The sequence below is a fragment of the Nuphar pumila genome, chromosome 1 (assembly GCF_984573655.1).
Source record: "Nuphar pumila chromosome 1, dmNupPumi1.hap1.1, whole genome shotgun sequence".
Lineage (NCBI taxonomy): Eukaryota > Viridiplantae > Streptophyta > Magnoliopsida > Nymphaeales > Nymphaeaceae > Nuphar > Nuphar pumila.
The window spans coordinates 182052918-182066609 of record NC_143249.1 but is presented as its reverse complement, the minus strand read 5'-3'; positions in this window follow the sequence as shown (position 1 = coordinate 182066609).

Genomic DNA, 13692 nt, shown 5'->3' with positions numbered 1-13692 from the left:
CCCTTTGGACTAAAAAAAAAAATGGTTTGCTTGGTGCTTATCCTATGCTGCCTAAAAATGTCTGCCAAAAGAATTGTTTATCATAGAATACACGCAGCGGTTTCCAAAGGTATACGGACAGCTTTCAATTGGCATTTTGCACTGACGATGCTTTTAATGCCAATTTGTCCTGTGAGAGAGAGAGAGAGAGAGAGAGAGAGAGAGAGAGAGAGAATCCGAATGTTTGATTCAAATCCAAAACATTATTTTCTGATATTGAGCTTATAATAAAATCCGAATGAATATTTGGATTGGGTGAGGACTTGTATGATAGGACCTTTTTCATATTGAAATATCGATTCAGATCACTGTCTTTGTTGGGTTACGTTTGGATAGAAATCAAATCTCACCAATTTGCATTGTTTACATGTAAAACACTTGTTCCCAACCTTTTCTTCTTACTAGATCTAGTACTACCATAAAAAACCAAATTCAACTGTACAACATCAGAACTAGTTTGGTTCAAGACTCAGATTTGGAGTATTCGGTTAAGATGGAGATTCATATTGAGATCTAACATGATCCAACTGGTATCCGGCCCACCCCTCTTGGTTTACAGTGCACTTTAAAAGCTCCAACAGTTCTTTGAGTTGGGCGGACATTTTGTTTTTATCTTTTCAGCTGGGGTAAATATTTGGTACTAACGAATGTACAAAACTATTGAGTAAAAATCACCTTTTTTATATTTCATCATCTTCTTCTTCTTATTATTATTATTTTGATCAGATGTTATATATGTGTTTTACATTGTTTGTTTAGTAGAGGGTTGACTTTGAATCACGTAATTGTGGCATTTAAGAAGAGTTTGCTTAGAAAAATGAACAACTCACAATGTATTACTTCATAACTCAAAAAAACAGGTCTTTACATTGAAACAATACAATCCAAGGTACAATCCCTTGAAAAAACAAACTCTGTGGAACACATCTAATGTGGTTGAATTGAATGTCACAGCTCACAGCCTTGTACCTAGGGATGTCAATGGATCGGGTTTACCTGGACCCGACCCAAACCAAACACTATAGGATCTGGGTATGGTGATAAATAAGAAGACCCAATTAAGATTCGGGTCAAAACCTGAAGGTCCGATTAATACATGGACCCGGGTATAGTTTGTGAAATTTTATACCAGACTCGAGCCCACCCCAAGTTTTGATTAAGACCAGCATTTTTCAATGTAAAAATGATAAAAAATATGGTTTTACCGGGTCTGGTTCATGTAGTTCTTATCGGATCTGGGTATGGTTTCTCTTATAGTGGGTCCAATTAGATCCAAGTTAGAACCCGATACCATACCCAAAATCGGGACCAGGTATGGTTCCACCTGGGTCCAAACCAAACCCGACCTGTTCACACCCCTACTTGTACCCTTGATTTCTTGCTCAAATATTTCCTTACCTTCTTCAGCACTAAATCTTTGCCCTTGAGTTGGTTGGATCGCTAGCTAGATAACCAAACAGCAACAAAATAAAATATGAAGTGATCAATCACATGATGTGATTGAGTTGAAGTACTTAAGGCAATGAATAGGCAAATCACATCACAAAACAAACTCATGTCACCATCCTTGTATCTATGTACTCAATAACTCCCACTTACATTAAAATAATTGGGCTTCGTCATCACCTTCCCCTTCAATGTCTGCAAATCTGACCTTTAGCAAGTACACAGATATGGGTGCCCCCATCTCAACGTCATGCAATGAACAAGTTGGTTCCTCTCCTGTCCTTAAATTTTTAGAGGCTAGGGTCGTTCCCCTCTTGTGCCTTACAGAAAGGTTACTGTAAGCACACAATGTTAACGTGATTCGATCAGGATAGTCTACGTCTACCACCACCATAAATATTTCTCTCTCTCTATCTCTCTACCTGTTTTTACATAGATGAGAGGTTCTTTTATAATACAGGTTACAAGGTTGGATCTGTATCAGGTCTCTGTTTTGGATCCGGTCTTTCACTAACACAGAGACACAGACGCGACCCATGATTCGTTACGAAGTCTGTTTGTAGCGTTTGCAAACAGTGGTGAACCAATCGGAGTTGCCATTCATGATCATCTAGGGGAGAATGAATATATTGGCTGTCTAGTTGCTGGCAATCAGGAACTCAGTTTGAGAGTGGGATTTATGGCCCACAATATTAACGCTCATCCCAGCTAGCTCCCAGCTCATTGCGGAATCATCCCGTCGAGATACTGTCACTATCATGCAGGAGGAAGCCTTACATGGTAGAGCCTCCTCCTCAATAAATAATAAATAACCTGTATATTTCATATGGATACTGCTGCCATTTTTATTATAAAGTTTTCAATATGACATTGGGACAAAATGGAGTATCCAAGTGACATGTATAGAGCATAGCGGCCTTATCAATTTGCACCATCAGTTTGCTTGATTACAATGTGAAAGGCTACCCAAACGCAGGAATTATGCATCTTATCATCTTGCAAACTTAGGACCTTCTGGCATGACTTGCATTAACTCCTCAATGGTTTTCTTTTCCATATGAGATGTTATGGTTAGGGGTGTGATCAACAGGACCCGGACAAGATCCTTACCAAACCCAATAGGTTCAGGGTTTAGTGATAAACAAGGAGGTCCGATTAGAATCTCGGCCAGACTCAAAGGGTTTGATTAATATATGGAGCGAGTATGGTTTGTGAAATTTCATACTAGATCTGGGACCAACCTGAATTCCGAATAAGATCCGTAATTTTTAATATAAAAAATAAAAATTATTATTTTACTGAGTATGGTCCGGATCTGGTTCATGTAATCCTTATAGGAGATGGGTATGGTTTCTCTTATGGTAGGTCCTATCGAACCGAGTCTGGATCTGGTACCAACATCTCAAATCAAAACTGGGTTTGGTCCCACCTAGGTCTGAACTAAACCCGACCCATTGACACCCCTAGTCACGGTTAGTTCGGGTCTGGTAAGGGTCTGCATAACCCAAGTTTATCTATCCAGGGAAAAAAAAGTTGAACATATAATAATGTATCATATAGGACCCTATATAACATGAAGTTATGACATAGGGTTGTGGTTAGAATATGTTGAGTTCACGCCCTTCCCATGACATGAGAGGGCCCCTTCCCAGCTTGTTCTGCAGTGCTTTGATGCTCCATTTATCCCATGTCTTCCAGGCAATAAGTGTTCAACAAAAAAAGTCCAAAGTAAGGTTAGTGGTAGCAGTACCCCTGACTCTTATTATTAAGAGTTATTAGGGACCCTATTTTAGTGACAAGGACAATGCTTGGTCTTTGTCTTATGTGTTTGGACATTTATTCCTTGATCCAAGGCAAAAATGATACCAACATGGATGGCCTCTTCTGCTTGTATTTAGCTAAACATGTACACTTGATTGTACTTAAAAGTATCAACTTCTGATTGACGATGGGCCAGGTTGGTTTTCTTTTTTTTGAAAGGCAAGCTGGGGTTAGGCAGACCCCTACCAGATATCTGGTAAGCCCCATGTGGCAGAGGGATTCGAACCTGGGCCTTCAGCTTGGCACAGGACCTCACTTACCACATGGGATACCACCTCGGTGGTAATGGGCCGGGTTGGTTAACACATAGAAACACCAGGCTGATTTTGCCAGCCAAAGTCAGGCAAGACTTGACTGGCTTAAGTAAATTTTGAGCGTGGTGTTGCGCCCCCAGGTGAACATAAGATCCTTGAGAAAAACTATACTTGAAGACCATTTCATGCTAGAGGCTCGAGCTGGACTAGGCTAAACTTAATCAGCTGGGTCTTGAACAGAACCCAAGTCAAACAGTTGATAGAACCAAGGTGAGTCTTGCAACTGCAAGCAAGACTCAATCAAGTCAACCAAGTTTTCATAAGGAATCACAGCAATTCAGCATTCGGCAAGATTAATTTGTTGACACCCTAAGTTGACTCCCTAAATCTCCAGTGTAAGATCCAAGTCCTAATGTCATGGTTTGCAGTATACATACGTTCAACTGTGGCAGTTTAAACACTCGGGATCAGGTGCAATCAGATTGCACAAAAAAGTATGATGCCCCGCCTCACAAAATGACGCACATTGCTGGGTCCCGCAAGGCATGGCATTAACCAGTTATGTTTGTGGAGCCAATGGAATTGCATAGCCAGGCGGGGCATTATATTTTCAGTGCAATGTAATTGCATATGATTCGCCCTCAAGGGCAAAGGTGACACACGGGCCAGAGTAACATAGCTCAATTGGCTACATATGAAGGAATTGATGCTAAATATCCTAAATTTTTGTTTGCTTAAAGCACAAAAGGATGAACCAACATGCATAACTTTAAACAATGTCAATGACTTTAATATTAAACTTTATTAGCACTGTTCCCTTGTGACTTACATTGTAAAGTTGTGTTTAGAGTCTGTTTTGCTTTTGTTGAGTCTGATGTAAGTTGTCCGGTTCAGCTGAATCAATACCCCGAAGGGGCCGCCCGTATACTTGAATTCTAATAACCTGCGGGCAAAATTGTGAATGAATCAAATGCGTTGAGCTTTCTTTTGTTCACTCTCGTTGTATTTGTTTCTTGTGATTGCAATTCTCCCACTACAAAAAAAACGTAGATTAGCGATGGATGCTATTCGTCGCTAATTCGTCTCTAATCCGTCGTTAAACAGTTTACCGATGGATTGGCGATGGATTAGCGATGAATAGCGTCTGTCGCATAATCCTGGTCGCTAATTATCGCCAGAACTTATCTGTCGCTAACTTGCGATAGATTAACGACAGACATGATCCGCTGTGAGTCTGTCGCTAAATAAACATTGATTTGGGTTTGCGACGAATTATATTCCGTCACAAACCATCGAAAAATCATCGCTAAATATTAGTGATGGATAATATCCGTCACAAAATTAAAAAAAAAAATTAAAAAAAAGAGCCCCGAGGCGTGCGCCTCATACGCCTTGAGGCATGCCTCCAGTCGAGGCATACATGCCTTAAATTTTTTAATTAAATGAGGGTCAAAGTCCTCATTTGACCAAAAATTAGGGGTTTTCTACGCAATTTTAACTAAGTTGCTAGTAAAAAATTGGGTATGATCCATAAGAAACTGGGTCTCAAACATAAGCGCAAAAAAATTTGGTCTGGGGGCGCTGCCCCCCGAACCCCCTCCTGTAGGAAAGAAAACTCTGAATCAAGCTCCACAACTCATCATGTGTCCTCTAACGAGCACAACTTTGACCGAGTCTTATTATTGTTATATGTATACATATATATTTTTAAAAATTCAATTGGTTAACTAACTACTATTTGATTGTTGTAAATTTCAATGGAATTTTCTGAATTGTGTTTACAGATCACATACCCACAAAAAGATGAGTTAATGGCACACAGACCAAACAAATGTAGTGAATGTTTGATTTTTATAAGCTACATCAACCACATCCACCATAGAGACAACACTTTGATATACAGGACAAAGACTTCTTAAAGTACCATTTTGAGAAACCAACATTTATGTTTTTAATGGAAATTAATAAATTCATAAAATATTTTGGGTCATTTTTTGAAAGGATTTCATATATTCAAGAAGTAGCTAAGGATTTTTTTTTACCAGAAATATAGTTCTTATTGTTCTCATCACAATTGTTGCAGCTCTGGCATCAAGTCTAGAGGCTGGGTTCATCCCTGAATATTATGGAGGGATTAGCAACAAGCTCCACTGCAATTGTCATCCATGAATGTTACTGACTTTGATAAATGTTCTCAAGATATATCTTGCACTAGCATGATCTTTGCCTCCCCCCTGATTTAATAAAGGAAAAGATTTAGTTCTCAAATTTAAAAAACAAAAACAAGAGAGAGCAAAATGAAACAAAGAAGGACTACCCACTTGATTTCTGGTACCAAACTGTCCAAGTGGAAGCAAAAGGTTCATATTGTTGCTTCCCACATAATCATGAGCCATACCAATAATGGTACTAGCAAGACTCAGAAGCTCAAAATGAAAGTGGTAAGAGAAGCAACAAAATGAAATAAATGAGAAAAATTTAAAAAGCAAATGAAAGAAATCAAGCATTAAAATAACATTAATGACAAGAGAAAATGGAGACTATGTCCCCAAGATGGAAAACTTTGAGCCAAAGAGATGATGTAAAATCTAAACCTAAACCGTTTAACCATAGAGATTTTCAAGACATAAAATGGCAAAGAAATTCATAGATTTCAGAAAAAAATGAGGATTAACAGAGAAACGTGGGGTCATAAAGGCGTATATATTAATGTGAACATTTAGGCCAAAAAATAGCCAAAAGTACCCATGCACAAAGACTATCTTAGAGATGTGAAACAATTACAGGAAAAGAAAGACAAAAATGATAATGATGCTTAGCATTCTGTAACAACAATTGATCTGTAGAGTATTGAATAACAGTTCATAATGCTTTAGAATAATTTTCAGAATTAGAACTGGGCAAAAACGATGAAAAGCTCACCTGTAGCAAGAAGGTGCTATAACATCAACTAGTTCACTTGCCGGAAGACAGAAATAAGGAACCTATTTTGGAGAGAGAACAGAGTTAAGATGAACTAATCTAGTAAAATACTGAAGAAAAAATAGAAGGATGACTAATTGTTGGAAACAGGTATATGCAAACTTTTATACCTCCTCAATATGGCCATCCAAACGCTTTAAGTGGACCTGTTCACTAGAAATTCATTAAAGATGATCATGAAGGATTCTCGCAGGAACGAACTTATCTATTGTTCATAATATCTCTATCTAATATAACAAATGTGGATGTTCATGTAAGTCATCTTAACAAGCAGAGGGTCAATAAATAAAAAAAAAAAGATTAGAATTGTTCTAGATTTGGCAGCTAATTACAAATCACATTCTCTTTACTTGGAACATCATTTCAGATGGATATCTTTATGGTTTTGCATCTGCAGATGTTAAATGCTTTTCTGCCTATAGGAAATAGAAATTCTCTTGTAATTGCAAACTTGGTAATCAATAGAATCTAAGGAAAAAGATGGGGAAATGGCAGTGAAAGGTCAAAACTTCATTTTTGTGAAGCACTCATAAGTAAAAGGCCCAAACGAAGCACTCAAGAATGGCAATTCAATGAACAAATTGATATGAATAATTCCTGTGCTTAAGTAACTAGACTTATATGAATCATATATCAGAAAGAAAAGAATGCCAAGTGAGCAATTCAAAAGCTAACTCTCTTTAAAATAAGAAGCCCACAGTACCTTGTAATCTTGCATGAATTCATAATGTAGAACAGTCTCAGGATCACTGCTCGCAGCTTTTAGAAATTTCTCCAGCCCATCCCGGGCTCCATTGTCTGGTAATAATTTAACATCAAAAGGTTACCTGGAGCTATTTTCTGGTAGTTCCATATTTTTCATGCTAATTCCATGCAAGCCACGCTCACAATGCACTTGCATTTCCTTGACCTGTCTCAACCAGCTCTCCTGGATTAAAAGCCACAAAGTTCTATGTTAGGCTTTTCTTTTTCAGTGTAGTACACATATTGCTCATGAAGACAGAAGCTACCATGCTCTGTTTAGGAGATGACCGTCAGGGGACACAAGGGTTGAGCTGTTAAATGCATAGCATCAGAATGTGTTTGGAAACATAGAAAAAAGGGTATTTGAGGGTGTTAGCATCAAAAGTACCACCTCCAACTCCTCAAACCAGCTACCACCACAAAGAGGTGGAAATTTGGAGGAACACACCCCACAGCCACTCCCACAGTGCTTCTGACTACCACCAAGGTAAGTCATGCAAGCGTGATGGCCAATGGACCTCTTTTACCAAACACCTTTCAGGCGGAAATGGCAAAGGAGTGACTGAATCTTCCCAAATTGATGAATAGGAAGTGCCAATTTCATGGATTCCACTTACCTATGGAATCCACAACTGCATTATCAACATCCAACCAAAGAGAGCCTCTTTCTTTTTAAGAAAATGAGAAAGAAATTAAGAGAAAAAGCATATTATTTTGTATGCTAGAACAGAATAGAAAAATAAAAAGGGAGAGATTATAGATATACAGAAAATTTTAGCCACAAAGATAAATTTACAAAAATAGATTTACTTCATCTCTGACTCACAAGGTAGTTTCCCTCTTGTTGTAGGGCCTTATCCATCTGATCAAAAAGAGATCTCCACTTCACTAGATGATTTTCAGGTAATCCATTTTGTGTACAACTAGCGCTGGAGGATCGTTTAATGCATATGTCATTCCCTTGGTTAGGCAAGAGCTCCCTCGACATAATAAAAGGCAATTCAGTTTGTATCATGGTTTGGATTCGCTTCTTACTACGCCGCAATGCTGAAGCAAGTGACATTGCAGCCAATTGCCCGCCAACAGGAAACAACCATCCTGCGTTGAATCTGACAAAAATCAAGACTAGCATTGCCGGATCTTCACATAAGAGGTGGCATAGTGAAGGGAAAAGAATGAAATCGACCATAACATCAACATCAAAAAAAGGAAAACCAGATCCAGTTCAACATAAAAAAAATCGCACGCTCCAGTACACTTAAAGAAAAACAAAACTACATAACCAGATCTTCAAAGAAGAGACGAAATGATGATGAAAAAAATGACTAAGATCCATCTTAACATCTTGTAAAAAAGGAAAACCATTATTCTCCACCAACACTGACGAGAGACCATTACCTGGATGCCTTGCTCGAGACAGTAAAGCACCCAGCACGCATTCCCGACCTGAATGTCGGCCTGACCGATGTTAATCGAGATGCACTCTCTCATCTTCGCGAGGAATCGAAAACACGAGACCAGTCTGCGGACGAGGAAGAGAAAGGAGAAGAAGAGAAGGCTCGGGGGGCGGCTGTGTACAGTGAAAGGGGGAAAAGTGTGAAAGAACAAAAGGGGGGGAGAGTTAGGGCTTTGCGGGGGAACGGAGGGAGAGAGCCAGCCAGGGAGAATTTGGCGTCGGTTTAAATCGCAAAGTGGTGACAGAATTAGCGACGAAAACATTCTGTCGCTAAGTAGAGACAAATTTGCGATGAAAAAAATTCTGTCGTTCATCCGTCGCTAAGTTGTGACAGACTTTGCGACAAAAGTTTTTCGTCGTTAATTAACATTTTTTGGTATTGTGATTTGGCGACGAAAAAAATTCCATCGCAAATTCATCGCTAATTAATGATGGATTTGAGATGAAATTTTTTTTCGTCGCTAATTTCGCAAATATTTCAAATTGTAGCGACAGATAGTTTTCTCTCACTACTCCGTCGCTAATTTACGACAGAAAAAATCTGTCGCAAATGTCCGTCACTAACTAGCATTTTTCTTATAGTGTCCCTCTATTCTCTCTTGCTCTCTTGCACTTTGATTACAAGCTTCTGCGACTAGCAAGCGAGTTGACAAGTAGGCTTGCGGCGGTAAGGAAGGATCGTCGCGCCATGCTGGCCTTTTGAAGGAAATAGGCTTGTGACAAGTGGTATTACAGTCCGTTCTCATGCTGGGAAAGGCACTCAAGAGTCGGTGTTGACAGACGCGCCGACAGACTACGATTTGTGAGCAAGACATCGTGGCGCCCTATCAAAACTTGTAGAACACCAAAGGCAAGATAGTTGCCAAAGCTGAGGAGATGGGTTTACCTCGGGGCCAAGAGTAGATTGTTGCAACCGTCAACAGACTGGTGAAAGATGTGACTTCGCATGAAGAATCAATTTCACGCGCAGTTGAATCATTCAGTGAACTGAATGATGTGACGGTGAGCCTGCAAGAGCAGGTGATTTTGCTGATGGAGCAGATCACTTCATTGAAAACTACAGTGGCCAACTTGCAGAATGAAGTAGGAGAGTTTCAGTTGATGAACTACACATTACAGCAGCCAGTGACCCTAAATGAGGGAAATAGTGAGAGGCCATCAAAGATTGATGTGCCAAGACTAGCAAAGTTCAGTGGTTCTCGCGACAATAAGGCCATTGAGAACTTCTTGTTCCAAGTAGAAGACTACTTGAACATTCAAAATGTGACGCTTGAGGATCTTAGGATCAAGGTTGCAGTAGCTTTACTCGATGAAGATTCTATCTTTTGGTGAAGGTAGAAGCGCAGTGACATGGAGAGGGGTCAATGCATGATAGACACCTTTAACAACTTCAAAATAGAGTTACACAACTACTTCATGCCGAGGAATGCGCAGAGGCAGGTGTACCAGATGGTCAAAGAGCTTAAACATATTGGTTCGTTACAAGACTATGTCAGAACGTTCCAGAAGTTTATGCTGGAGGTGCCTAACATGTCAGAAGAGGACAAGCTCAACTGATTCATTGTGGAACTTCAGCCATGGGCACAATCTGAAGTGGAAATGAGCAACCCCCGTATTTTGGAAGATGCATATATGACGGTCGAGCGCTTAGTTGACACTCAACGTAAGCCCTTCACCCCATCAACCAAAGTCGGTAAGAAGCCTGACCACAGAGGCAAAAAGGATGAGCAACGCGACAACAAAGGTGAGGCATCGACACGCCACCAATCCGACAAGAAATAGAACTGCACAAAGTATAACAACATCAACAAGGATGCGGTTGTGACATGCTGTTCTGTGGCGATAGACATATCGTCAGGCAATGCTCAAAGCGCCTCATGAAGGACGACGGGCATGCCAATGCTACGCAGGCAGAATGCAGTGATATTGAAACCATGCAACCATGGATGGGAGCAATGCGGTCGATCAATGCAGTTAAAAGTTGCGCAGTTGAGAACATGCAGGTTAGCAAAAAATTGATATATCTCAAAGTCATTACAAATGGAAAGTCTACTTCAGCAATGATAGACTCCGGGGCCACACACAACTTTGTCTCGCGGGAAGAGGCAAAGCGGCTGGGCTTAAAGCCCGGGCAAAGCAGAGGACCATCAAAACAATGAACTCTGAGGCCAAGTTCATCCTTGGTGAAACAAGAGATGTGACTATCCAAGTGGGAAGTTGGGTCGGCAAAGCCAACTTCTCTGTGGTGCCCCTGGACAATTTTAAGATGATTTTGGGTATGAAGTTTCTGCAGATCCAGAATGTTATGATGCTGCCAAAGTTCCACACGTTGACGATCATGGGTCCATATAAAGTTTTTTTGACTACCTTAGAACACATATGAGCATGATATAATCACATATTCAGTTTTTTGCCTGCCTTAGAACACATATGAGCATGATAGAATCACATATACAGTTTTTTGACTGCCTTAGAGCATATATGAGCATGGTAGAATCACATATACAGTTTTTTTGACTGCTTTAGAATACATATGAGCATGATATAATCACATATACAGTTTTTTGCCTGCCTTAGAACACATATGAGCATGATAAAATCACATATAAAGTTTTTTATCTGCCTTAGAGCACATATGAGCATGATAGAATCATATATAAAGTTTTTTTAACTGCCTTAGAACACATATGAACATGATATAATCACATATTCAGTTTTTTGACTGCCTTAGAACACATATGAGCATGATAGAATCACATATACAGTTTTTTGCTTGCCTTAGAGCACATATAAGCATGGTAGAATCACATATAGAGTTTTTCTGATTGCCTTAGAACACATATGAGCATGATATAATCACATATATAGTTTTTTGTCTGCCTTAGAACACATATGAGCATGATAGAATCACATATAGAGTTTTTTTACTGCCTTAGAACACATATCATCCATGATAGAATCACATATAGTGTATAATTTAATTCAATATATTTTGTTTATCAATACTGACATTTCTTTTCTTGTGTAGGTTGCTGGCGATAATCAACATAGTGGAGCGGAAGGGACAGATCAAGGCAATGAACAAGAAGACACACAAAATCTTGGCGATGATTAGATTAATGTGCTTAATTTGTTCTACTTTCTTTTTGTTTCGAAAATGCAAATGTTGAATTGTAAATAATTAAAACTTGCGAATTTTAAAGTGGAACGATTAATTGTTTTAGTTTCCTTTTATATGTATTTTTATGTGCACTTTATTTTTTTTTCACAGAAAATATAAATTGTACAAGAAATATAAATTGTAGCACGAGAATTTTTTTCTCGATATTTAATTTTCAAATAATTTTTTTTTAAATTTTTTTTCTTGTTTGCGATGGATTAGCGACGAATATATCCATCGCTAATCACTATTTATGTTGAATTTAGCGACGGATTAGCGACAACTATAAATCCGTCGCCAAACCGAAGTCACTGTTTAGTAACGACGACCTTGCGACGAATGTTGTCATTCGTTATTCTGTCACAACTTAGCGATGAAACTGACAACAGATACAGTCTGTCGCTACTTAGCGACGGAATGGGCGACAGATATATTCCGTCGCTTATTAGCGTCGAAAAATTTATGATGAAAGATATCCGCTAATCCGACGCTAAGTCATCGCTAAGTTGTTTAGCGACTGATTAGCGATGGATTAGCGACAGATTTAGGTCATCACTAATCCACTGGTTTGTTGTAGTGGTATAACCAACCAGACCTTCACACCCTCCCTTATAGAAAATTCCAAGTCTAATGGTTCCTTTCAGATACCTCAGTATCCTCTTGGCTGCCAGCAAGTGCAACTCAGTTGGTTTAGCCATGTACTTGCTAATCAAGCTTACTGCAAACATCAAGTCCGGCCTTATAGCTGTTAAGTACATGAGGCATCCCACCATTTGTTTAAACAAAGTCTCATCAACACCAAACTCATTCTCGTCTTTAAAAATTTTACAACCTGGAACAATGGGATTATGAACCGAGTTGCTATTCTCCATCCTAAACCTTTTCAACACCTCTAAAGCATACTTTCTCTGGCAAATATAAATCCCATCTAACCTCTGCAACACTTTTATGCAAAAATAAAACCTCATTCTCCCCATATCGGTCATATCAAAATCCCTCAACATGGAATTCTTAAACTCAGTAAACATCAATTCATCATTGCCAGTAAATATAAAATCATCTACATATAAACTGACAATGAGAATTTTACCTCCCTTATTTATTTTAATGAACAAAGTATGTTCACTATAACACTTCTCGAACCCTTCACTTGTGAAATGTGCTTCAATGCGGTTGAGCCAAGCTCGTGGGGCTTGTTTTAGTCCATAGAGGACTTTCTTCATCTTGTATACTTTCTGAGGATTGTTCTTCAGTTCATAACCCTTAGGCTGCTCCACATACACTTCTTCATTAAGTTCCCCATGCAGGAAGGCAGATTTGACATCAAGTTGATAGTGAGTCCATCCTTTCTGAGTGCTAGAGCCACAATCATTCTCACTGTATCCATTCTCACAACCGGTGCAAACACTTATGTGTAGTCTATCCCTTCTTGTTGCATATACCCCTTGGCCACTAATCGAGTCTTGAACTTGTCCACTTCTCCATTCTCCTTGAGTTTGGTCTTATAGACCCACTTCACTCCAATCTTCTTTGCACCTGTAGGCAGTTCAGTGAGTTCCCATGTGTTGTTTCTCTCTATAGCCTTCATCTCCATGTCCATGGCTATCCTTCAGTTGTCATGCTTCACTGCCTTCTCAAAATGCCAGATTAACATTTGTATCCTCTTCCTCCGAAAGCCCTTCCCCACTTACATAATCTCTTATCCACCCTGGGGGCCTTCTAGCTCTTCTTTCATCAGAACTAGATGATTCTTTTTCATTTTCATCAGTTTGAGGACTGCTAACTGGTTC